The sequence below is a fragment of the Pogoniulus pusillus genome, chromosome 20 (genome assembly GCF_015220805.1).
Source record: "Pogoniulus pusillus isolate bPogPus1 chromosome 20, bPogPus1.pri, whole genome shotgun sequence".
In the NCBI taxonomy this organism is placed as follows: domain Eukaryota; kingdom Metazoa; phylum Chordata; class Aves; order Piciformes; family Lybiidae; genus Pogoniulus; species Pogoniulus pusillus.
Genome location: NC_087283.1, coordinates 16,022,139 through 16,035,655, shown reverse-complemented (window position 1 = coordinate 16,035,655; position 13,517 = coordinate 16,022,139). Strand labels below are relative to the sequence as shown.

Here is a 13,517-nt window from a genome sequence, read left to right as displayed (position 1 = left end):
TGTCTGAATAAGCATTTAGCTATGTTTAGACTATAAAGCAATCATTAATAGGCCAGTGTTTAATATTTAGATGGAAATTACTATTTGCCAGTATTTCAAATAACAGTCTTTGCAGCTTGACGCTAAGTTCTTTATGCAGTTCTGTGTTCAGAGGGTGAAAAAAGATGTATCTGTTGAATGAGAGTACATATTCTGTCATCTTCTTCTTATGTTTTCCATGACCCCTGATAAAGAAGGTATCTTAATTTTTAAAACTCCCAGTTTGCCAATTTCCTTCCTTCTCTTCTCCAATCTTTCTATATTTTATAAATTATATTTGTGTTAGTAGTTTCACATCATGCTTGAGGTGCTTCTTCCTTATATGAGAAAATATAAGCTGCAAGGTGTTAAACCCAGTAATTGTTATTGATGTTTCTCTTTTAAAACATGGTGATCAGTGACTAGATCTAAATGAGATTTTAGGATTGGATGGTTTTATGGGGAAAAGGAGTCATCACATTTTGTTTTGAGTTGAATGGTATACTATTAAGAGTGAGGAGTTTGCCCAGGGATGTTAAAAATCATACATTCTACTCAGGCCTGTGTAGGTGGGGAGATCCCCGTAGCATATTTACCTTCATTTTAGATGCACTGGTTTAAATGTGATGCTCTGGTTTACATACCAGAGCAAATAGGTTACCTATGATATTGTCGTTCCCAGGGACAGATTGCCAAGTAGTGCCTTTGTCAGGAAATATGGTTAAGGGTTCATCCTGTCCCCAGTATCCTCTGCTTGACTGCTTTTCCCAAGCTCCTGATCAATCTTTAACCCTTCATTTAAAAATTAAGATTAAATACCATGGAGTAGAAAAGGAACATAAATACTTCCAAAGTCCAAGCAAATAAGATTTCTCACTTTTTCTCCTCCTAAACAAGACACTGAATGACACTCGTGAAGCCTTCTCAGTGCTGGAACCTTCCAGTGGAATAGCCTTTCTTTTCAAGTATCCTTATGTTGTTGTAGAGCCTTCAACAGTACCAGAAATATTTTGCTGTGGGCCTAAGAAGTCTGTCACAGTAGAAAATGTGGTACAAAATCAATGCCATATCAGAATATTTTTCCTGTTATAGGTTCCCCTGCCCTGCTTTTTATGCAGTATCTTGGACAAGTAAGCTCTCTGAATCTGAATTGGGCTTCCTCTGTACCTCCCAGAATGCAGCTTTGCAGAGCTTCAATTCTGCTGTAGATGGCTTTTCTGGCAGCAGAGAGGTATGATAATACTGTATCTAGAAGTTAAAAGGTGAAAAAAATTTGGCTTCTGGGGGGAATTGAACTTGTTGATGTTTTCAGCTTATCTGAATTTACTGTTAAAATATCTACATGTGATTCACAAAACATATCAATGTTGATAGAATGCGTTTTAAGGTAATGCCCTCTCTGAGGTTACTGATTAATATTGTGAGAGCTCAGCTTGGTATTTATTCTCTAACACAAGTAAATTGCACTCCAAACAAGTAATTACCTTTTGTGAGCTTTCTTTTTTTTTTTTTATGAGAAGAGTGTTTTACTTCAGTAGAAAAAGAGTTATTTTTTCTTGACATGTAAATATTAACCTGGAAAGTTCTGCCTGAGATGTTAATGCCTCAGAAAGCTACAAACACCTAAAATTTTTAGAATTTAGATTACAAGAAAAATATATAGGCTATATCATTCACCCCTTTGTTAAAACTGCACTGGATTTCTCTGACTGCAAAGACTTTAAGGGTCCAATTTGATTTTGCAAGTCCTATTTTTCTCATGGTACGGTAGCCACTGTTTAGAGCCTCAAAGGTGTTTCACCTAATTTTCCTTATGTCACCAGATAGTACACAGCCAAGTTATTTAGATACAAATAAGCCTTGAGAATATCGTCAAATCCATTCTAATTTCATTCATGCCTTGGAGATAATAATTTAAAGAGCTAGTCACTGCTTGCAATTAAGCATGGAGAAAATAGATCCTTCCCATAATTTATGTCCGCAAAGGTTGGGCTGGATTTGTAATTAATGTTTGCTCCTTTTAATGAAATACTCCAAAGGTCTGCACTTCTGTCATTCATGGAGGTAATTTTTCAATTGATTAGTAAAATAATACATGAAAAGTAAATGCACCTGCTTTAGCACAGAAATGTCTTAGTCAAGTAGAGACAATGATTAGAGTGCTAAAAAAATATCATTTCAATACAGTAGAGACTGAAATTTTACTCCTCCAGAATTCAGAACTCCCACTGAAGAGGAAAAAGGAAAAGGTAATTAAACTCCAACAACTTCTTCAGCATGCTTTCATCTAGTTTAATTCCTGGGTGGTTTTCAGCATAGCTAAATACTTTCAGAAACACATGCCTGAGCTGTGCATTTGCACAAGTGAGATATGTCTGGAAAGTACATGTTACAGCAAGGCATAATTCTTATATGTGTGTACTTGTAGTGTTTTTGAGGGGCGTGAACAAATAATGTAATATTGAGGATGTTTCCAGTTTGGATAAACACTCCAAATTTGAACAGTATTCTTATTTCCTTTTCAGAATTGAGCCTTATCAAGCCTGAAAAACTGCAAGAGTTGAGAGTCAGAGTCCTGCAACCCCTGGCTATAAATGGTTTGTAATGTTCTTTCTACAAACTGCTACCAAACAAAACAAGAAGCCACCTCTGCCTGATGTGAGGGAATTGATAAAGATTTTGTTTGAATTTATCATTCCAGGAAGAACATTTGATGACTTCTGTTTTGTTAATTTAGTCATTTTAACACAAAGGATTATTATTTGTGTAAAAATCTCATATTCTGTGGTAGTGAACTTCCTGGAAGTTGACCATAAATGAAATTAGACAGAGTGCAGAGAAGAAACCACAATCTATGCTAAATTTGTTGAGAGCCACAAACATGGTAGTCCATGAGGTTTGGAACCTCCTGTCATTTGGGATAAGGATTTTTCTTTCAGATAAAGAAACAAGAGAAATTAATAACTGTAGAGAAAGCAGTCCTTATCCAGTGCTCAGCCTAGTGGAGTGGAGTAATCCAGACAGTGTAGGAAGAGGGTGTGTGTTTGATAAAGGAGGACAAAAGAATCAATGTCTCATACTTCCTCTGGCCAATATAATCACTAGATACAAAGATAGCTTTTCATCTTCTTTCACAGAGTACTTGCCTACAAATTCTCCAGTCCCAGTTAGAAAAATTGAACTCTGCTCAGTTATGGAAAAGGCATAAGCCTCTGTTCATGAAGTACCTCATACTATGGCTTCCACATGGGTGAGTCTATTTTGCTGCTGAAAAGAACTCGCTTTAAAGGCTTATTTCTTTCCTCGGTGTTGCCTGGCTGGTGTGCTTTAGGCATCAGTGTTTGGACCTTTGCTGACACTGGTTAGGTCCGTGGGCAGCAGCTGTGAGTCACCTCAGAGGTGCTCAGTTTTCGTTTTGCACTGAAAGGGAGCACAGTCTGGACTAGGTATGACTGACATGGTGGGTGGACAATGCCTCTGGACACCTCAGTATAAGACTGCTTCCCAATCACAGCTCCTCTGTGAATGCCTGCTTGTCCTTCTGTTGTCCTGAGAGGAAAGCTTGTGTATAGTGGTTTCTCCAGCAGAAAAGGCTTCAGGACTTCAATCTTCTAGATCTCACAAGTGAAATAAGAAATGGTTGGAAGTGGGGTGTGGATTAAAAGTGCTATTGCTGTAAGCCTAGGAGTGGGCAACAGAAGTGATAGCAGGACATAGCATTTAGGTATTGTTTTGATACTGTGCATGTTTGGCATCACTATATTATCTTGTCCATCAGTCATTTTGCTTCAAGGCTGAAAGTTTGTAGTTTTAGTGCTACAGTTTTAAGTGTTTGAACCATCCCAAAGATCCAGCTCTTATGCTCAAAGCTTGAAGAGAGCAGCACTAGACCTTGAACCTAGTATAACTGCCATAAAAGTCAATGGATGCTTAGTCAGACTTTAATTCTTTTTTGCACACCAGAGATTCAAAAGGTGAAAATCCTGGCACTACTGATGTTTTGCCATTGACCTCTTAGGGTCAGGATTTCATGCTAAACACCATAAAATGACACATTTCATCACTGCTATCTTGGATTGGATTCATAAGATTGACCCAAGAGAGAAAAATCTCCATAACCCATTACTACTGTGCATCTACCCAGCGCTATCTCACCATCTTCTGCTGTGTTTAAAGAGAGGAAATAATCTATAGTTTTGAGTGGAATTTATTTTGGCCAGAATAGAAAATAATGGGAAAATCCTAAAATTCATTCTCAATCACCTCAATCTTAATTATTTTAAATTAATATGATTGGTAAATTCTTTTTTAGATATGAAGGGTGGAGGGTTTTTGTGCTTTTTTTAATACCTCTTCTGAAAAGGCTTTGTACTAAGACTGGAAGATAAAATTAAATTCAGATTCTTGCATAATAAAAGGAAATCAGGGATGAACCAGTTTCTGTAAGGTGAGAGTACATGTAGTATGCAATGGATGCTGCACATCATCACCATTTACAGATGGTAAACTGATAAAATGCCAAACTGTTCTGCTGACCTCTAATAAACTGTTGTCAAGACTATGAATGCAAAATATTGGCTGTGCATTCTAGATGATTAAAATAATAGAATTCCAATTCATGGATATGTGCACTGCAAAATATGATTCCAGACATATGCAGAAAATAATATTATGTATAATGTGGCAGCTGTTACCTCAGCAGATTTTTGGTGCTATAGAAGAATCTGAACCAAAATCTGTTACCAGTTAGAATGAAACAGATCTGGAATAACTTTATGGAAGTCAGTGGAGTTTCTTGAATTAGTTAAAATAGATAACCTTTCCCACTGCTTTACTCCACGTATTTCTCTGAAATCAAAGATCAACCAAAGGAAAATCATGTTCACAGAAGTAGAGAATTGCTGAAAAAGAATAATATTCTTACTGAAGAAGAAATTAAGCTCAGCAAAACTTAAGTAAATTCCAGTTGCATGAGTCTGCCTCAGATTTGTAGGATCTCTGCAATTTCTAGTTAAGCATGGGAAATTTGTCACCTCTGTCCTTCATACGAGCCCTTGTTAAACTTTGTCCTACACTGCATTTTTTTATGTATTTTTAACTTTACAAACAAAGTGATCTTATCCATCACATGATAATACCATGGACTCTCACAGCTTTTTTGGTCATAAAATGCATATTTTCCTTCGGTGCTGTACACAAGTGACAATTAGCTACTATCTCTAGTTATTAAGGAAAAAAAAGGCAAACCAAAATGTGCTTTTGGCAAAGCCCATCTAGGACAAATTGTACAAGAAATTTCTCCCAGATGCTGCTTGTTACACACTGAGCCAGCTGAAGTCAATGCAATCTCTAGATGCAGGTGTGAAACCCTGGGAAACAATTGTGAAAACATGAACCTGTAAGAGGAACTGTCCAACAGCGAAGGCAATCCCTGTAGAGTTAAAGCAATCCTATTAAATAATGAGCAGTAATAGGTGACTGTCTGCTCTGAGTCACCCTATAAAGCATCTGCTACCTGCTGCAGGCTACAGGATTAATTCTGAAACATGTAACTTAGCAAAGGAGCAAGACTTCAGTCTATTCAGTCTTAAGCAGTAAAATAAGAGGTGGCGAATGCTTTGGCATAGGTTGTTGCACTACTTTATGGACAGTTGCTCTGTCCAGTGCTTTTAATTACAAATCTGTTTCTTGCTTTTAACAAAGCTTGGCACTCTGAACTCCTCAACTCAACTTATTATAATTAATTGAAATTTTAGGGGCTTTGATTAATTTTAATATCTATTTTTTTGTTGCTAGGCTCATCTTGAAATGCACATATTTTTGAACCCTGCACTTTTCCATAGGTAAGCAATTCTGCTGTGATCTGTCTGGTGAGATGAATAACTTCCTGTCCTTGGCATTCAAATTCTGCATCCCTTTAATTTTTTTCTCATTATGGCTCTAATAGAGTCATATTTTGAAGAATACACTGTATTTAGAGGGGGAAGAGCATACAGAATCATACTCCTCTGCCTGAAATATAACTTCTGTAACTGCTGATTTTACTTCTCTATGCATGCAGTTACCCAATCTATACTGCAGCTATGCTAGTTAAAGCAGTCAGATACTTGTGTGATTTTAACACATACTTGCAAATCTACAAAGCTTTCAGAGAGCAGGCCCAAGCTTCATCTACTGTGTGACTAATACTGGAAAGCAGGTCACCTGCTACCACTATTCCTATTGGTGACATTCAGCTGAGAACAATCCTTAGATTAAGGTAAGAGTAGAGACTCTGGAAGTATAAGCAGAAGGTGTCGTGATACAGAATGAGTATTCTGGAAAATGTTGTGTTTGAGATAGAATGAGATACATATTTTGCAGAGCTGCAATGGGCCTGTAGCATGGAGGAAGCTAAACAAGACACATGGGACAAACTGTATAAAATTCTCAGTTCTGATCATAGGCAATGTAACAGCTTTTTACAAATGTTCACCTAGTAACCTATGTTTATAAATTCATGCTAGTGGTAGATATTATAAGCCCTAGTAGCCTGTGTTTATGAATTCATACTAGTGATAGATGTGCTATCCTACTGGAATCAATGGGTTTGCACAGACATAGCCTGAACCTGCTTAGTTACCTGCTTGAAAATGAAGAAGAGCCTGCTTGTGACTTTAGTTTTCCTTCACTAAGATTTCTGTTTGTTGAATAGCTACAGAAGTTGAGATATTAGGGGCGCTTGTATTGCTTAGCTTTATTTCTCTGCTCTTCGCCTGGAGGAATCTGCAGAGAGTCATTTAGAAATCTCCCTTACATTCCTGGAGGAAGTGGTGTGAACGATCCTGTTTGTATCAAACTGCCCTCTGAGTGCATATATTGACCACTGGAGTAGCTTGGGCTTTCCACCACTCAGTGAGACCTTGAGTTCCTATGAGTTTCATGCAGTTGTACATCCCTGTCAGGACTGGTATATTATTTCCAAGAGATGCGTATTTAAGCACTGGTTAAATAAGAAGATTTAAACCATTTGCTTCCCTGTTCACATTAGTGAATGCATGCATTTATATCCTGAGCTCTTTCACATTCATTTCCTGGGCTTCTCTAGCAGTGTGAGAAGTGTTCAGTGCAGATTTTTCCCTGGTATGGACACACTGGTGTAATCTCCCAGCAACTCTCTTTGTGCACACATGTTTAAGCCCTCAAAGTCAATTTTGACTGTGCAGTGTTGCACTAAACTTTGAGATGAGAATCAAGCCCTCTTTACTGAGAGTTTTTCTTAGAATGTGAAACATGTTTCCTTCCAGAATACCATGTAAATTTCTCTAAAAGAGGTGCTTTGCAAATAAGCTATTATGGTACTAAAGGAAAACATTGATTAGCTTTAAATGGCAGTAACAATTCAAGTGTGTAAAGACAAGTGCATTTGCTTTTGAGTTTAAGCTTCTAAATTTAATAATTGAAAGAAAAAATACAATAAGGTGCAATAGAATAATGTTCTGTGAAATGCATTGTGCAATTACTACTGCCATAACTACAACTGCCTTACCAGATCATATTATGTTTTCTACTCAAGCTGTCTTATAAACCAAAATAGCTCTTTATTACTTTGTTATTTGAAATTATATCTTATTTAGAAAGGGTTGTATGCTTTGTCTGTTGAATCAGGAAATGTGAAAATTCAAAACACCATTCAAAATGAATATGGTATCCAACTGATCTATTTATTTTTAGTCTTGTCAAAGTTATTTTTACATGTAAAAACACTGGGTTTGGGTGTTTCTTTCCCCACTGAATCATGTTGCATTTTGCTTAAGGTATGCACCATCAGAATTATAGAAGACAGATTTTGGCTAGCTATTGTGGCAGCTTAAGTTTAAAGAGTCTTGACACCTTTTTTACATGGTGAATTGCATAAATCACTATCTGTCTAGATTAGGGCCTGACTGTACTATTCACATAACCTTTATGCTGGAAAGAAGCTGTATGATGTAAAAGGATTTCCGTCTGAAGCAACAGCAGCTTTATGCCCTTTTGACGGAATGAGAGTTTGATTTCTTTAGTTACAGAAGACTTTGGATGGCAACAGGAATCTTCACTTAGTTTTAATACCTGAAACCATTATTCTTTTTGTCTGTAATGGTATTCCAGGTCTGGGAGCACTTCTCAGAAAAAAACATGATGTATGAGGGCAGACAGAAAGAGTGGGGTTGGAATGAAACTGTGGTGACTGTTTATGTAATCAAATTTGCCACAAAATAGAATATTACACCTATTCTCCATCACATAAAGTAGGCCAAGAAATAGGATTTAAGTTATAGTAGCAAAGATTCAGATTAGACCTTGAAAAAAAAACAAAACAACCCAACTTTCACAATAGTAAGGTAATAAAGCACTGAAACCTTTGCCAGGGGAATTTTGAACTCTTTGTCTTTGGAGAGCTGCACAAACAGGTTAAACTGTCTGAAATTATACAGATACATTTGTCCTTGCTCCCAGGTTCTTTTTCTGCTATTCAAACAAAACTTCTGCATTGCCAATCAGAGTTTAGATTCTGGGGTTTGGCTGATGTTGTTCTGGCTTTGTCCTACTTCATGAACAGATAGCAGTTACAGGTGGATAGTAAATGATATGTCATTTTTCAGATCGTATACTCATGGCTGCATTTCTGGCTTTTTGTTCAGTTTCAATTTATGTGCATGCAGCTGCTTTATCTTTGCATGTCTTGTGCATATGTTGCTCTTTAGCTACGTGTTTAAAAATTATGTTAAACGAAGGACTTTTGGTCTGGATATTTTATGTGAAATACTACTATTTTCACATTTATGTCCACATTTAATCCTCGTAGATCATGGAATTTCTTACATGCATTAAACTAAAAGTAAGTATTCAAAAATATCTGAAATTTGAAAAGGTAGCAAGCTTCCAAACTTGATTTAGGAAGGTCAAGCCATGTCAAATAAGCAGAGGGGGGGGACAGAAATGACATATAGAAAGCCAGAAGAACAGAATAGTATGCTGGGATGGCAGTGTTTGTTGAACAAAATATATACTGGAAGGGAGGAAGACTGATGAGGAGATAAGCAGAATAGTGCAAGATGTATGAAGAACTGTAAAGGATAGGGAGGATGCACTTAAAACAGTGAATTACGACCCAGATAAGGAATCTAGGGACTGAAGTTCCATTTTGCATCTTGAAAATGAAGAAGCAACAAAATTTGAACTTACCTACTTTCTCTGTTTTCCAGCCTGTCATAATCAAGAAATTGTACTGGATTAGGCTCAAAACTGTAATGAGAAGAGGTGATGAAAAGATGTTTGACTAGTGAAACATCTTTCTAGTGGAAACCACAGTTAGATCCAAAGTTCATGGAGTCACGTGTAATTCATGTAGTTTAAGAGGCATATTTTAATTGTGATTGAGCTAAGGGTCCATCACATGAAAAATGTGCCATGGTTAACTTATAGAAGTAAAGTATAAGTGTTAAAGAGTAATTTTTCCACAAAAAAAAGACTTCCCAAGAATCCCTTGTTATTCCTAACTAGAAAAGTGGGGCGTAGGTTAGAAAAGAGAGTGATACACTTTGATATAGCCATTTAATTAGCATGGGTCATTGTTGCTCAAACCATAGCTATACCTCCTCTGTGTGTTGCAGCTCTTCATATTTCCTATCAAATTATCTAAGGTCACACAGTCTATTTTTGATAGATGCTAGTATGTGCATACAGACACGTACGCTCATTTGCAGTGATTTCTGATTTAGCATAGTTTTGTAAATCCCTCCTGCTCAGTAGCATTAAAGATGATAAATGAATATCTAAATCTAATGGGAAAGTACCAAAGTGAACTTTTTTCCCATAAAATAACCATGGTTTCCAATGATTGACAACGAGATCCCTTCTCAGCTTAATGCCTGCTGATGAAGATCAGTTCTACACAACATTTCCTTCTCATCTCACCACTCTGTATTTGCAGTTTTTCCTTATTATGTCTACTCCCTTTAAAATCCAATTTTCTAGTTATACTAGTGTTTATTAAAAGCTTGACTGTAAGGTCTTTGTTTACCCAAAGATCTATTTTTATCATAACTGTTTATAATGGTTAAATCTCAACAACTTAAACACTTTACCCAAAATAATGTATTTTCAATAAATTGAAATATTAACCAATCATATGTAATGGTTTGGTTCTAGCAAAATGATTGCTAGAAATCCTTGGGGTTTCATATAAATTGAAAACTGTATTGACTGACCAAGCTGCACTCGAATTACATTGCATTTGGATCAAAAAGCATAGAAAAAGTTCTCATTATGGTTCCCTGACATTAATTTGAGCATTTTTATATGTGTGTCCTATTAAGTACTTTAAGTGCTTTTTGATAATTGTGCTTTGTAGTTTTTACAGCACTTCAGCCTATTCCCAGTTCAATTTCCTCTTTTATCCGATGTTTGAAATATTGATTTCTGACAGATAAAAGCAAACCTTATAATCTCAGCAGCATGCAATAAGTGAGTAAGACGGGGCTACAGAATGCATCAGGGAATGGTCATATTTGAAACCGTCTTTGTTTTATTACATTTCGTCAACAGAATTTACTTACCGCTGCCTGATATTTATGTAAAAGCAGGACTCCTGATAGTCCAGTCATATTACCAGCTCCTGGTATACTTTTGCATTTAGTAAGATAAAAGAAGAAACTCCCTTGGTGGTTGATGATTGCAGCTGCTTAAACTGCTGTCAGCTGGCTTGAAGTAACTGTGATTTATCTTCTTCAGATTGTGCAGCATCGTGTCCATGAACTTCCAGAGTTTGCATTAAAAAGTGACAGAACATCAGAGCGCCAGCAGCTTCTCACACTGTGACTCTGAAGGTAAAAGCAAGAGCCACTGTGCTTGTTTTGTGTTTGGGAATACTGTCCAAGCCCACTGCAAAGCTCTTGTGACATGAAAGAGATCTTAAAGAAATAGGTTGGAATTTTGAGTAGGGACTAAATTCCATGGAAAGATGATAAGGAATATAGACTTACATATTTTCATGTTGTCTCTACAGTTTCTAGAAACTGGAAGGCAGACTGAGGAATTCAGTCCGGTCTAATTTCTAGCTGAATTCAACTTGTCTGTATCTTCTTTTCATTATCCAGTATAAGGCTTTTTGTTTGTCACAAAGCACCTCTATTCAGCTCCATTAGCACCCAGAGTAAAAGAGCAGAATATATAATCTGCAGGGAATTAGCTTCATTTCTGGCAGTATTTCCTCTGAAGTTGTGATAATCAAGGTGGGAGTACTGGTTTAGAAGGTGAGAAAAGTTCAAGTTACACAGTAGCTTTGACAATCAATAGTAAACCTATCAGTGTGAGAACGCAACAGTCTCCATCCTGAAGACTGGGTCAGGATGGAACTGAATATCTTTCTTCTGATATGTTTTCAAGATGGATAAGGAGAGAGGAAAATGTTTTTTGATAATTTAGACATTTTGAAGATGAACACTGAGATTTTATTTAATCTCAAATTAGCCATTGCTAATTCAGTCAGGTTTTTTTTCTTAATCCTGGGAACACTTAACCATCTCACATCTAGGCCTTCACACACCAGTTTTTATGCAAGGGCATTTTAAAATGTTATATTAGTGAATTTTGGTTGTTATGAACTGGAACTTTCCCAGCCACTTAGCAGTTAAAGCTTTAATCTCACAGCAATTAAAGTCTTCCTTACTGAGCAATTAGCCCTTGAAGTTTTAAGTGATACACATTTGACTGTATTCTGGAAGTGCTGGGCTGGTGATAGCAAAGCTGGGCAGGGTTCTGAGTAATAGCATGCCTTAAAAAGCACCTTAGTTAAGACTGCAGGGAGAAACAAGCTTCTAAGTCTTGATCATAGTTTAGGGAGTAAAGGCTGCTGGAGCAGAGCTTGCTCAGTAGTAGGATGCACTGGAGATGGAGCCTCTAGGCAATGAGAAAAGAGGAAGACTTGATAGCTTAGCAGTTGAGTTTACTATGAAGTCAGAGCTAGAGATCTAAACCTCAGGATTGTGGTGCATGGACCAGTCTGTCCTAGCTCCATCCAGACTCAGGTGCTGATGTCGAGCCATGCCATGATATTTACATTTCATACAGTGTGAACATAAACAGAAGGTGCTGTTGTTGGCAGAAAATGAGAACTGGGTGGATTTAAGCTTTACAGCAAGGCTTCTGCAATCATGTTTTGAGAGTTGGGAATTCTGAATGAGCAAGACTGCAGAACTGAAATAATTTCAGATTTGCCAATAAGAGAAAAAGAGAGGAGGACTATTGGTTGAATTACATTTGACAGCAACTATGTTACTGAATATTCAGGTAAAAATATTTATAAAACCCAATTCATTATTTTCTAAATATTTTGGAATCCAACTCTAACATTCTAGTTGCATCTGTGTTCCAACAGACTAATAAAAAATAGGCATACGTACATAGAGGTTACATTCCTATACATTCCATATATGCTAGGTAAAGTATCAACACAAAGCAACCTTAGACAATCTCCAGTAGACCTTCAAGGGAGCTGTTTAGTGGGTTTTATATTGGATTGGTTGTTTACAGTTTGCTATTTAAAAAGAAAGTGTTTATCTTATAATAAATGAAGACCATTATGTCATTGACTTCCAAAGCCTAAAGGTATAAAGGCAGTTGCAGATCAGTGTCTTATAAAATATTGTGTATCTTACATTAAATTGGCTAGCTGAATGGAGAATTGCCACTTGCTCAAACACCTACCTAGTTGCGTTGTTTGTTGGAGGATAATGTCTTTGTGTAGAACAGAGACAAATTATCAAGCAAGCATAGAGTAAGTTCAAGTGCATAAGTGCCTGTGATTTAAATGGACAGGTAGCTAGCTCTATGGATAACTGTTACACCAAAAATCTCTATAAAGGCAATCTGTCTCCAAAAAAAATAAACAGCAATAAAATTGCTTCCATTAATAAACAAGTGTGACACTGAAATGCCTCATCAGGTTCTGGTTTGGTGCTAAATAGAGATTTTTTCTCTAATGTTAAACATTGTAAGAAGCTATGATTTCTATTTCCTTGTACCCAGTGTAAGAAAACTAAGACATTGTAATGATGGTAAATACTGGTCACAGTGAATTTACTTGCTCTGGTGATTTCTACTTACCTGAAGGAATATACCTTTAGGATTCTACCTGAGATTTTTGGAGCATCTTTTTTCAATAGAACCCAGGGGGTTTTGTATGGGATTAACCCTCTGGGACTCCAGTAAGATGCTTGAGTGCTCCATGTGTATGTTTGCAAGTATTTCTTACATCTCTTTTTAGAAGTTGGGCAAATTGATAATACTAGAGTATGTTTATAGAATTAAAGAAAAAGGCAAGGACAACAAAACCCCAAATAACAACAAAAACACCACACCTCCCCAGTAACTCTTCTACTTCATAAAAGCACTCTAAGTTTAATTCCTTTTTACCTCAGTCTTTCCACCTTCCTTTCTCCTTTACTCTCTTTGATGTCTGCAGCTGTTGTCTGCCA

The 13,517-nt window shown here is 36.8% G+C and overlaps 1 long non-coding RNA gene across 1 annotated transcript in view; it reads left to right on the top strand.

The window, feature by feature from the left end:
- Positions 1–10,804, top strand: part of LOC135184223 (uncharacterized) — a 28,117-nt gene extending 17,313 nt beyond the window's left edge. The window contains exons 3-7 of the long non-coding RNA XR_010305918.1: positions 1,111–1,249; positions 2,544–2,615; positions 3,156–3,268; positions 5,815–5,861; positions 10,774–10,804. This is a non-coding gene — a long non-coding RNA (uncharacterized LOC135184223). The remainder of the gene's footprint in view (positions 1–1,110; positions 1,250–2,543; positions 2,616–3,155; positions 3,269–5,814; positions 5,862–10,773) is intronic.
- The last annotated feature ends 2,713 nt before the right edge of the window (positions 10,805–13,517 follow it).